The sequence below is a fragment of the Bubalus kerabau genome, chromosome 17 (assembly GCF_029407905.1).
Source record: "Bubalus kerabau isolate K-KA32 ecotype Philippines breed swamp buffalo chromosome 17, PCC_UOA_SB_1v2, whole genome shotgun sequence".
In the NCBI taxonomy this organism is placed as follows: domain Eukaryota; kingdom Metazoa; phylum Chordata; class Mammalia; order Artiodactyla; family Bovidae; genus Bubalus; species Bubalus kerabau.
Genome location: NC_073640.1, coordinates 13849901 through 13863551, shown reverse-complemented (window position 1 = coordinate 13863551; position 13651 = coordinate 13849901). Strand labels below are relative to the sequence as shown.

Genomic DNA, 13651 nt, shown 5'->3' with positions numbered 1-13651 from the left:
TGGGCTCTGACCCAAGGCCTGAAGGTGAGTGCATGGAGGAAGTGGGACCCTCATCCTGGTGATGGAAGGCCCTGTGTGAGCTGGGGAAGTCTGTGTGCTCCAGCCCTGAGGCGTGGGGAGCTGGCTTGGCCCTGCCGTGGGGCCCACAGGGTCTGCCTTGGCTGGTGGGAAATTGCTGGAGTGTTTTTTAAGTGTTTTAAGAGAGGTGTGATCTGGCTTAACTGGTGGAACCTCACTGAGCTACAAGGACACTGGCCTGGATGGAGTGGGGGGCAACCAGCCTCCATCCTGGGCGCCTCCTGTGGGGCCAGGTGTGGGGGCGCATGGGGTGTGGGGTGCATGGGGTGTGGGGGCACATGCGTGATGCCAGGCTCTCCAGACCCCATGTGCCTGGTGCTGCTCTCTGGACAGGGTGGCACGGTCTGCTCTCTCACCGTTCTCCCTGGCTGCCCCCTCCTGGATTTTTCCTTCCTGTGACCCCCTTCATGGAGGCTGATGGTGTTTAACTTGGATCATTGGTGGGACCGGAAGAAGCAAGAACCCCAAGTAACTGTCTTAGGGTCCAACCTTTGTAAACCCTGGGCTGTGTGTCTCCACTTTATTCTCCCACCATGTGGCAGGCACCCCCAGGCCCTACTTTTTACCCCACCTACAGTCTCCTAACTGAACCAGGAAATGGTTTAAAAAAGTAAAACCTTTGAGAGGTCCCTGGTTGCCTAGTGGTTAGGATTCTGGGCTTTCATTGCTGGGGCCTGGGTTCAATCGCTGGTCGGGGAACTGAGATCTTGCAAGCCACTCAGCGCAACCCCACCGCCCCCCACCCCCGCCCCCACAAAAAAAAAAAGGAAACCTTAAAACACACACCTACACGATCCAAGGAGCTTATTATGGAAAAGGGGAGCAAGTGTACAGAGGATAAACTGGACAGGGCCGACCTTGGCCAGGTAATCAGGGTCAACCCCAGCAGTGAGGATTTTCGGGGACCACATGGACCCTTGAGACGCTGTGGTGCGAAGGGCACTGTACCTCTGGGGTCTTCATCCCCCAAAGTCCAACCCCAGTCTAACCATGAGAAAAAGCTCCGATGAATCCCGTTAGAGAGGCACCTTACCAAACGCCTCTCCCGGTTATCAGTAACCAGGAAAGTCTGAGAAACTGTTACAGTCCAGAGATGCCTAAAGAGACGTGATGATTAAGGAGAATGTAACAAGGGATCAATATTGGTTCATCAGTGGTGATGGATGTTCTGCACTTATGTAAGACATTAGTCACAGGGGAAACTCAGTCTAGGACTGAGACATACACAGGAACTCTCAGTATCCTCTTGTCAACAAGCTTGTAAATCTAAAAACTGTTCGGAAATGTTCATTGTGAAAACTGACCAGAGCCCATTATTTTGTGGTGATCATGAGCGCCACCTTGTGGGCACATGGCTGCATTAGCTGTGTCACGTCTGGGCTTGGGAAATGGACGAGTCCTGCTTCTAGCCCCTTGGTGGTGGTTCCATATTCTGTGGGAAGAGCAAGCACAGGGTTCCTCGTGGCAGCCAGCATCTGTGTGCACCTTGACCTTAGGTTGGAGTCTGAGCTGATCCATCCCGTTATCACTGGTCCAAGCTAGCAGGTACCATCACAAAGCCAGCTTTATTTCCTGCTGTCCCTCTTACTTGCTCAGTGTGATGGAGGCAGAGAGCCACCTTTCTGTCCTTGGATGAAAAGCCCAGACCTTTCCTGGGATTTTTTCCTCTCCATTCTTAGGAAATTAGGTCCCAGGGTCACTTTAGATGGAAAGTGGTCCCAGTTCATTCGTTAAAGCTGTGTCATACCTAGCTAACAGGTGTGGAGCTGGATTTAACATGAAATCTCGCTCCTCCCCTGGAGTGTATGCCCTGGATATTAAGGGGGAGGGTGGTTTTCTTCTTCTCTGCTCTATCCTTCTCCTGCAGCTGCTGTTTCTGACCAGGGTTGCCAGGTAAAACCAGGATGTCCAGTTAAATTTGTCTTTCAGATGAAGAATGAATCCTTTCTTTTTATTTAAGTATGTTCCAGGCAATATTTGCTTCCCTGGTGGCTCAGACAGTAAAAAAATATGCCTGCGATGCGAGAGACCCAGCTTTGATCCCTGGGTTGGGAAGATCCCCTGGAGAAGCGAGTGACAACCCACGCCAATATTCTTACCTGGATAATTCCATGGACAGAGGAACCTGGTGGGCTGTAGTCTGTGGGATCACAAAGAGTTGGACACGACTGAGTGACTAACCCTTTCACTTTCAGGCAATATTTGGGATTATTCATACTAAAATATATTCATTGTCTGAAATTGAAATTCTGCAGGGTGTTTTGTATCTTTATCTGCTACATCTGGTGACTCTTGTTCTGCCCTCTGCAGGCTTGCGGGGGAAGGAGGAGAGGTGGTGACAGGCAGAAAGCTTTTATTTGACCGATGAGAGTTTATTGGTTTCCTGTTGCTGTTGGAGCAAAGGACTGCACATTTAGTAGATTAAGACGTTCATTTATTCTGTTACAGTTCAGGAAGTCAGAAGTCTGAAACCAAGGTATCTGCGGGGGTGTGTTCTCTCTGAAGTTTCTGGAGGAGAATTCCTTCCCTGCCTTTTCCAGATTCTAGAAATCCTTCATCTTCAAACTAGTAGGCATAGCCTCTTCCAGTCCCTCCCTCCTACCAGTCCTCTCTCCTCCCCACCTCTTTTATCATCACATCTCCTCGTCCTACTCTGACCCGCACGCTCTCTCTCACGAGGACCTGTGATGACATCGGGCCCACCTGCATAATCCAGGATGATCTCCCATCTCAAGATCCTTAACTTAATCAGGTCTTTAAAGTCCCCTTTGCCATGTCAGCTCACATACCCGCAGGTCCTGGGAATTAAGACATGAATGTCACTGGGGGCTGCTGGTCGGTCTCCTGGGGGGCAGGCTGGCTTCAGGCCATCTGGGTCTGGCCCATGATTTGAGCTGACTTTGATCCCTTCTGTGCTTCCTTGGGGGGCCTCCTGGGCCACTGCAGCTCCCCTGACCGGGCAGTGTCTATCCCTGGACTGGCGGCTCCCAGTCTGCCCTGGGCTGGCTGAGCCCCTGCAGCCTGTCACCGTGGGGCCCTGGGGAGAGTCACCATGATTCTAGGTGGCTGCGCCCAGTGTGTGTCCTGAGTCCGTCCCAGATCTCATACCTCTGACCGTCTGCTGGGTGGCAGGATGGTCACCGCCAGGAGCAGACCCTGCTCTGCCGCCCCCACCCCTCGGCTGTGGCACGTGCGATGTGGCCACTGGCTGGAGTCCTTGGAGGGGCACTGTGGCCCCCACCCCCGAGCCCTGAGGTCAGAGGCCGGCTCCCCGCCCGCCTCCTGGGGACGGACTCAGCCCTCCAACATGTCTCTCCTCAGATCCTCCCTCAGCTCCGTGACCTTGACCCTCTGACACCTTCCTCCTTGGAGGTGTTCACTCTCCCTTCCGTGGAGATGTAAGCTCAGGGAGAGAGGATAGAAGGTGTCCAGGCAGCCGGAAGAGCTGTGCCTGGTGGGCTGGCGGAGATGGGGACTGTGCAGAAGGTCCAGGGAAGTACAGACGAGCCCAGGGGTCAAGGGTCCTGCGCCTCAGGCCAGCTTGCTGAGTGTAGAAGCTGCCTTTGCTGGGTCTGTGATGAGTTGAGGGTACCCCAGACCAGAGTCACAAAGGGGCCCTCTGGTTAAAGGGGCCTCTTCTGTCCACGCAGTTTATCACTGTTTATTTTTTTTTTAATTAATTTATTTGGCTGCACTGGGTCTTAGTTGTGGCGTTGGGACAACTGCCACTCCTGCATTGGGAGCGAGGAGTCTTAGCCACTGGATCACTAGGGAGGTCCCTGCATATCACAGTTGATGTCAGCCACAGTCACCGCCTGCGGTGGCCTGGTCAGTCTCGTCGTCCATACAGTTCATTCCCATCCTGTCCTCTTTGGAAGGAGGCTACTGCGTGCAGCCCAGGCCTAAGGAGAGGGAGCCATGGTCCACCTCCTCCCCTTGGGAGCAGCTCCACAAATTACTCTGAAATTTGAATGGGTTCTTTGAAAGGGTGATTTGTTTTCTCTTGCACATTTATTTTGTCCATCACGTGTATATGAACATGTTTTATGAGCTTTGCCTTCCAGAAGCAACAGCTATATGAATAGAGAAAGCCTCAGGCTACGTTTGACAGAGATTCACACAAATTTCATTTCATAGTACAGTCCAGAAATGGAAAACCATTTATACTTTAGTTGCTTTGGGATTTATTCTAAAGGCTTTTTAGATTGTTCTGCAGTTGAGACTTTTTAACACAAAAAGTCCAAATGGTCGTGTGGAATGGCGGCACTGGAGTAGCCTAGGGCCTGTTTCTTAGTCTTCCCCATCACTGTGTTTCTAATGCTTATTTCAAATCTGTTCTTTCAACCTGGGAATACATACCACAGGAGGGGCTGGAAACCCAAACTGTGCTGTAAGTGAGCTTGGAAAATTCTGGGTATTTCCAAACTTACTATTGAGATGTTGGAACAAGATCTGTAACTGGGCATTCTCCAAATAAACACAGGTTTCTTATTTTAAAAAATTACTTTTTACTGAAGTATAGGTGGTTTACAAATATCATGTTAGTTTTAAGTATACAGCCCAGTGATTAGTTGTGTGTGTGTGTGTGTGTGTGTGTGTGTGTGCGTGCGCGCGCGCTCAGTCGTGTCCAACTCTTTGCCACCCCATGGACTGTAGCCCACCAGGCTCCTTCCGTCTATGGAATTCTCCAGGCAAGAATACTGGAGTGGGCTGCCATGCCCTCCTCCAGGGGATCTTCTCCACTCAGGGGTCATCCGCGTCCCTTGCTTTGGCATGTGGATTCTTTACCAGTAGTGCCTGCCACCTGGGAAGCTATGTATATATATGGCTGGGAAGCCGTATCTGTATACATATACACACGCACATACACATATATGTATATTTGGGCTTCCCTGGTGGCTCAGACAGTAAAGAATCTGCCTGCAATGCAGGGGATCTGGGTTCAATCCCTGGGTCAGGAAGATTCCCTGGAAAAAGGAATGGATACCCATGTCAGTACTCTTGGGGCTTCCCTGGTGGCTCAGATGGCAAAAGAACCTACCTGCAATGCAGGAGACGCGGGTTTGATCCCTGGGTCAGAAAGATGCCCTGGAGAAGGGACTGGCTAACCACTCCAATATTTTTGCCTGGAGAAGTCCATGGACAGAGGAGCCTGGCAGGCTACAATCCATGGTGTTGCAAAGAGTTAGACACGACTGAGCGACTAACACTTTCATTTTTCAGTTTCATAATCTTTTATCATATTCTTTTTTAAAAAAGATATTTATTTAGTTGGCTGAGCTGGGTCTCAGTCGTGTACGCGGGATCTTTGGTTGTGGCCTGGGACCCCTTAGTTACAGCATGTGGGATCTAGTTCCCTGACCAGAGATTGAACCCAGGTCCCCTGCATTGGGAGCGTGGAGCCTTAGTCACTAGACCATCAGGGAAGTCCCCAGATTCTTTTTCATGATAGGTTATTATAAGATATTGAATATAGCTCCCTGTATTATATAGTAGATGTTTGTTGTTTATCTGTTTTCTTTATAGTTGTATGTATCTGTTAATCCCATGTGCTCCCATTTCCCTGCTGGTAACTGTAAATTTGTTTTCTGTTTATGGTTTCTATTTATGAGTCTGTTTTTTAAATGTTTGTATTATTTTTTAGATTTTACATGTAAGTGATAGCATATAATATTGGTCTTTGACTTACTTCACTTAGTATGATCACCTCCAGGTCCATCTGTGTTGCTGCAAATGGCATTATTTCATTCTTTTTTTATGGCTGAGTAATATTCCATTGTATGTATGTACACATCTTTTTTTTGCATTCTTGTATTATTTCTTAAAATTTTATTTATTTTTTAATTGAAGGATAATTGCTTTACAGAATTTTGTTGTTTTCTGTCAAGCCTCAACATGAATCAGCCATAGGTGTACATACATCCCCTCCCTTTAAATCTCCCTCTCCATCCCACCAGTCTAGGTTGATACATTCATCTAGCATCATAATGATACTATACATTAGCCATTCATCTGTTGATGAACATTTGGGCTGCTTCCATGTCCTGGCCTCTTGTCAACCGTGCTTCAGTGAACACTGGGGTGCCAGGTATCTTTGTAAATTATGGTCTTCTCTGGATATATGCCCAGGAGTGGGACTGCTGGGTCATATGGTAACTCTATTTTCAGTTTTTAAAGGAACCTCTGAACTGGTTTCCATAGTGGCTGCACCGATTTACCTTCCCACCAACAGTGTAGGCGGGTTCTTTTTCTGCCACACCCTTTGCAGCATTCATTGTAGACTTTTTGATGGTGGCCATTCTGACTTGGGCTGCCCTTGTGGCTCAGCTGGTAAAGAATCCACCTGCAATGTGGGAGACCTGGGTTCAATCCCTGGGGTGGAAAGATCCCCTGGAAAAGGGAAAGGCTACCCACTCCAGTATTCTGGCCTGGAGAATTCCATGGACTGTATAGTCCATGGGGTCGCAAAGAGTTGGACATGACTGAGCGACTTTCCCTTTTGCTTTCAGTCTGACCGGTGTGAAGTGGTCGGTAGGTGAAGGTGGTAGCTTGTATTGATGCATTTCTCTAGTAATTAGCCATGTTGAGTATCAAGTGCCTTCTGTCTGTCTTTGGAGAAGTGTCTGTGTAGATCTTCTGCCCAGTTTTTGATTGGGTTTTTCTTTTTTTTTTTTTTAATTTTTATTTTGCATTGGATTATAGTTGATTAACAATGTTGTATTAGTTTCAAGTGTACAGCAAGGTGATTCAGCTTTATATATACATATACATGTATCGATTCTTTTTCAAATTCTGTTTTGTTTTTAATTGAGTTGTATGAACTGTATGTATATTTTGGAAATTAACACCTTGTCAGTGGCATCATTTGGAAATCTTTTCTCCCAGTCTGTAGGTTGTCTTGTCATTCTGTTTATGGTTTCCACTGCTGTGCAAAAGCTTATGCGTTTAATTAGGTCCCATTTGTTTATCTTTGCTTTTATTTTTTTGATTTAGGACTGAACTGAGAAAATATTGGTACGATTTATGTCAGAGAATGTTTTGCCTGTGCTGTCTTCTAGGAGAGAGCTCTTCTAGGAGTGTCAGGGTGTCATGTTTTATATTTCAGTCTTTAAGCCCTGTTGAACTTATTTTTGTGTACGGTGTGAAGGAGCGTGCTAACTGTACTGATGTGCATGCATCTGTCTAGCTTTCCCAGCACTGCTTGCTGAAGACACTGTCTTTCCCACAGTATATTCTTGCCTCTTTTGTCAAAGATGAATTGACCATAGTGTGTAGGTGTGCTGTGTGGGCACTTCGTTGCAGCATGCGGGCTTTCTCTCGTTGTGGAGTGTGTGGGCTCTGTAATTGCGGTGTGTGGGTTTAGTTGCTCTGCAGCAGGTGGGATCTTATTCCCCTGGCCAGGGATTGAACCTGTGCTCCCCGCTTTGCACGGTGGATGCCCTGGGCCAGCAGGGCAGTGCTGGTACCGTGCTGTTTTGATTCTAGCTTTGTAGAGTTGTCTGCAGTCCAGGAGGGTTATACCTCCTGCTGGGTTCTTTCTCCTCAGGATTGCTTTGGCATTTCTGGTTCTTTTGTGGTTCCGTGTCAATTTTAAGATTATTCTAATTCTGTGAAAAAATGTCATGGGTACTTTGATGGAGATTAAATTATTAATATTTAAATTAATAATATTAATTATTATTAAATCTGTAGACTACTTTGGGTAGTATGCCATCTTAACAATATTAATTCTTTCAGTCCAAGAACATGGCATATCTTTCCATTTCTTTGAATCATCTTCAACTTCCTTTATCAATGCTTTACACTTCTCAGCATATAGGTCTCTCAACTCACTGGTTAGATTTTTTCCTAGGTATTTATTTTTTGGTGTAATTTTAAACAGGATTGGTAAACCCCGTTTTTCCTTTTATTTATTGATTTTTGGCTGTGCTGGTGCTGGGTCTGTGTTGCTGTGTGGGCTTTACGCTAGTTGCCCTGTGAGCGGGGGCTCCTCTCTAGTTGCGGTGGGTAGGCTTCTCATTGCGGTGGCTTCTCTTGCTGCGGAGCACGGGCTCTAGGGCACGTGGGCTTCAGTAGTGGCAGCCCGTGGGCTCGGTAGTCGCAGCTCCTGGGCTCTAGAGCACAGGGTCAGTAGTTGTGACACAGGGGCTTAGCTGCTCTGCAGCATGTGGGATCTTCCCAGACCAAAGATTGAACCCCTGTCTCCTGCATTGGCAGGCAGAGTCTTTACCATTGAGCCACCAGTTTTTAAAAGGAAATGTAACAAACCCAGGTTTTAAAGGAAATGTAACAAAAATGCACAATTTGGGGACTTCCCTGGTGGTCCTGTAGTTAAGACTCTGTACTCCCAATAGAGGGGGCAGAAGTTTAATCCTTGGTTGTTGAACTAAGATCCCACATGCTGCATATTATGGCCAAAAAATAAAAAGTACAATTTGAAACTTATATAAATATCAATTTAAAAATACATAGATTAAAAAATATAAATATTAAAACATGACAGTAACTGCAGTCTGGCCACCATCTGCTATTATATAGCCAGTGAGCTAAGAATGATTTTCTTACTTTAAACAGTTGGACACAAAATCAGAAGAATAATATTTTCTGATGTGTGAAAATTATGTGAAATTCACATTTCAGTGTCCTTAAAAAAGTCAGAGAGGAACACAGCTACGTCCAACTGTTTTTCTATTGCCTGTGGCTATTTTGGTGTCAACAGCAGCTTTGAGTAGCTGTGACAGAGATGGTATGGCTTGAAAAATCAACAATATTTACTATCTGGCCCTTTATAGAAAAAGTCTGCCAACCTCTGGTTTAGTGCATAGCCGTATAAAAGGCTTTTTCAGGGAAGCAAATGATATCATTTGATGATGCTTAGAATTGCTGGCGCTTGGTGATAAAAATCAGACTGAATTTTAGTTGGTTTTACTGTTGTGATCTCTACAACTGGGGTGCCCCCAATGCCCCCCACCCCCAATGCCTGCCCCTGGGACCACCGTGGCCCCTTGCACTCAGTGGGCTACAGGAAATTGCCTTTTGGCCTAGAATGCAGCCACCCTGGATATTCCTGAAACTACAGTCATGAGTTTTGTGCTCATAAGTTCAGCAGATCTAATCCTCCCACTCCACTGGCTGCAGGTGGCAGAAACCTGAGTGAGCAGAGATGGAGCGCTGGGGTTACTGCCTCTTGTCCCCATCTTCAGGAGGCTGGGGGCTGCTGGGCTTCAGGACACTTTGCTCTTATGGGACAGCCTCCGTGCTCAGATTCATCTCTCCATGAGGGACCAGGCATCGCTGGCTGGCAGCACCCAGGCAGCCCCCAGACAGCAGGCAGGAAGGAGCTCTGGCCAGGAAGCATCTGATGGGTAGGAAGATGGGGATGAGGATGGACAGAAAGAGCTTGGAAGACAGTAGACCCTTGATGCAGAAGAGGAAAATGTCCAGATGGCCTTGAGTTTTTTTTTTTTAATTGAAGTACAGTTGATTTATATGCAATGTGTTAGTTTCAGGCATAGAGCAAAGTGATTCATATTATATATATATATATTATATATATGTGTGCATGTGTATATATATATATTGTTTTTCAGATTCTTTTCCCTTATAGGTTATTACAACGTATTGAGTATAGTTCCGTGTGATATACAGGAGGTTCTTGTTGGCTATCTATTTTATATATAGTAGTATGTATCTGTTCATCCCAAACTCCTAATTTATCCCTTCCCCCTTTCCCCTTTAATAACTGTTCATTTATTTTCTATGTCTGTGGGTCTATTTATGTTTTATAAATAAGTTCATTTGTATCAGTTTTTTTTAGATTCCACATATAAGTATTATCATATTTGTCTTTGACTGACTTAGTCTGATGATCTCTAGGTCTGTTCTTGTGCTACAGATGGCATTGTTTCATTCTTTTTTATGGCTGAGTAATATCCCATTTGTGTACACGTGCTGCGTTTTCTTTATCCCTCCTGTCAACGGACACTTAGGTTGTGTTTCTATGTCTTAGTGGTAGTGTTAGTTGCTCAGTCGTGTCTGACTCTTTGCGACCCCATGGACTGTAGCCCGCCAGTCTCCTCTGTCCATGGGATTTTCCAGGCAAGAATACTGGAGTGGGTTGCCATTCCCTTCTCCAGAGGATCCTCCCAACCCAGGGATTGAACCCTGGTCTCCTGCATTGCAGGATAACTCTTTACCATTTGAGCTACAGGGAAGACCTTTTGAGCTACAGGGAAGACCTGTCTTCTGTCTTGGCTATTGTAAACAATGCTGCTGTGAACATAGTGATGCATGTGTCTTTTCAAATGATATTTTTCTCCAGATATATGCCCAGGAGTGGCATTGCTGGATTGTATGGCAACTCTAGTTTTTTAAGGAGCCTCCATACTGTTCTCTAGCTCTGCGCCCTTTGTAAGCCTGAAAGTCTCTGTGTATCTTTTAATAGCTCATCTGTTTTCCCACCATAGCCTCTCATTGTCCCTGTCTTTCTCCCCCTTATCTTCCCAAGCTTCTCCTCCACAACCACACTCCCGCCTCACGACTGTCCCCTCCCCTCAATTTAATCCTCTTCCTCCCCACTCATTCAGCGAGTGGAACTGAGTGATAACGGGCCAGCGGCTGAGGGCGTGGACTGTGGTGCTCACTGTCGTGTGACCACGCCTGGCCTGCAGTAGGTGGTCAGTACTATCTGGGCACTTTTGACCAGCAGGGCTCAGCCCCACAGCTCCTTGAGCACCAAGGTCAGCCCTGCAGTCTGACAGGTCAGGCCTGTTCACAGTGCATTGGGAATCCTGGACAGCTGAAACTGACAAAGGCAAAGAGAGTTTTCATACAATATTGTAGAATGGTGGAATTTGGATGAAACTTTAAAAAAGCAGTGTTTCAACAGGCTTAGGGCCAAACAGGGTCAGTGGGAAGGGGCCAGCATCCGGTCTGGGCTGCAGTGTGGACCCGGCTCCTGTTCCCATGGGAACCACGGAGTTAGGAGGGCTATGGACCATCATGGTCAGAAACCGCTTATCTGGATCTGCACTTCGGTTGGAAATCCAGGCTGCTCCTGTGTCAAAGTTAAAATTCTCTCGTGGCAGAAAGTTTCATTCTGAATGGTTTTATTCTGAATGGTAGAATGGCAAACAGTAAAGTTTCTGCTCATCTATAATTTTAGAGTTCAAAGTTTCTTTTTGAGTAAAACAGTCACAACACAAGAAAGGGGGTTGTTATGATGCTTTACACCGGCAGCTGCGTTTCCTTGAGAAGTGCGGTTCCTTGTGAACTTGAGGACAGCGAAACCTAGCAGCTGGTTTTATCTGTGTCTGTTACCCTGCTGATCCTGTGATGCCATCTCTGTCTTGGGGGCAGGATAAGGACTTCTGTGCTGATTGTTCTATGGGCTCTTGCTGGAGGAGGGAAGGATCCTGTTATTGGGGTCTGGCCCAGATCAGGGGGCTCTGGGGACGCAGAGGGAAGTGGGTGGATGCAGGCCAAATCTTGGAGGTAAAACAGATCAGGAAGTAATGGAACATGGGGAGGGAAGAAGCAGGAGGGGCCTGGGATGGTTTCAGATCTCTGACTCAGGCCTGGAAGGTGGTGGCCAGCCCTTAGGAGGGAGGAGTTTGGGTTTGGCTGGGCTGAGTTTGAGGTGCAGCCTTGTGGATGTATGGGGCCAGGGTGCAGGCTAGACTATTAGTTGGACGTGAAGGCTGGCGGGTCTGCAGCACAGACAGGTGGGAAGTGAAGTCACCAGGAAGGCAGTCAGTGGAAGGAAGTGACCTCACAGAGGATGTGTGGAGTATAAATTATTGGGTGGGGGTGAGGGAGAAGAAAAGCCAGGGCTGATGACCTAGATCCCCAGGAAGGAGAGTTTTTATAAGTCAGGAATGCTGACTGTAAACTGCATGTAAGGACTGGAAGTGCCCTGTTCAGTTCAGTTGCTCAGTCATGTCTGACTCTCTGCAACCCCATGAACCGCAGCACGCCAGGCCTCCCTGTCCATCACCAACTCCCGGAGTTCACCCAAACTCATGTCCATTGAGTTGGTGATGCCATCCAACCATCTCATCCTCTGTTGTCCCCTTCTCCTCTTGCCTTCAATCTTTCCCAACATCATGGTCTTTTCCAGTGAGTCAGCTCTTCGCATCAGGTGGCCAAAATATTGGAGCTTCAGCTTCAACATCAGTCCTTCCAATGAATACCCAGGACTGATTTCCTTTAGGATGGACTGGTTGGATCTCCTTGCAGTCCACGGGACTCTCAAGAGTCTTCTCCAACACCAAACTTCAAAAGCATCAATTCTTCCACGCTCAGCTTTCTTTATAGTCCAACTCTCACATCCATACATGACTACTGGAAAAACCATAGCCTTGACTAGACAGACCTTTGTTGACAAAGTAATGTCTCTGCTTTTTAATTTGCTGTCTAGGTTGGTCATAACTTTCCTTCCAAGGAGAGAAAGTGAAAGTGAAGTCGCTCAGTCGTGTCTGACTCTTTGCGACCCCATGGACTGTAGTCTATCAGGCTCCTCTGTCCATGGGATTTTCCAGGCAAGAGTGCTGGAGTGGATTGCCATTTCCTTCTCCAGGGGATCTTCCCGACCCAGGAATCGAACCCGGGTCTCTCACATTGCAGGCAGATGCTTTACCATCAGGTAAGCATCTTTTCATTTCATGGCTGCAATTACTATTTGCAGTGCCCTGTAGATTTAGTGAAAGGGCCCCTGTGGCCGGGTTTCAGTGGTTTGGGGAATGAATGGAAGGTTAATAAATCTGGACAGCAGTCCTTAGACATTATGGAGTGAAGCTGGGGTGGAGGGCATGGGGGTGGGCTACGGTGGGAGAAGCTAGACAAGGCCTGAGGGTCAAGGAGAGTTAATTTATCAGGACTGGACAGACTTAAGCACAGAGGAACCAGAGATCAAATTGCCAACATCCTCTGGATCATTGAAAAAGCAAGAGAGTTCCAGAAAAACATCTATTTCTGCTTTATTGACTATGCCAAAGCCTTTGACTATGTGGATCACAATAAACTGTGGAAAATTCTTCAAGAGATGGGAATACCAGACCACCTGGCCTGCCTCTTAAGAAACCTAGATGCAGGTCAGGAAGTAACAATTAGAACTGGACATGGAACAACAGACTGGTTCCAAATAGGAAAAGGAGTACATCAAGGCTGTATATTGTCACCCTGCTTATTTAACTTCTGTGCAGAGTACATCATGAGGAACGCTGGGCTGGAAGAAGCACAAGCTGGAATCAAGATTGTTGGGAGAAATATGAATAACCTCAGATATGCAGATGACGCCACTCTTATGGCAGAAAGTGAAGAGGAACTAAAAAGCCTCCTGATGAAAGTGAAAGAGGAGAGTGAAAAAGTTGGCCTAAAGCTCAACATTCAGAAAACAAAGATCATGGCATCTGGTCCCATCACTTCATGGGAAATAGATGGGGAAACAGTGGAAACAGTGTCAGACTTTATTTTTTTGGGCTCAAAAATCACTGCAGATGGTGATTGCAGCCATGAAATTAAGAGACGCTTACTCCTTGGAAGGAAAGTTATGACCAACCTAGATAGTACATTG

At 46.8% G+C, this 13651-nt stretch overlaps 1 protein-coding gene across 4 annotated transcripts in view; it reads left to right on the top strand.

The window, feature by feature from the left end:
• The window catches only part of MEAK7 (MTOR associated protein, eak-7 homolog), a 62811-nt gene that overhangs the window by 25314 nt on the left and 23846 nt on the right, over positions 1-13651 (top strand). The gene's annotated exons all lie outside the window — the stretch shown is intronic.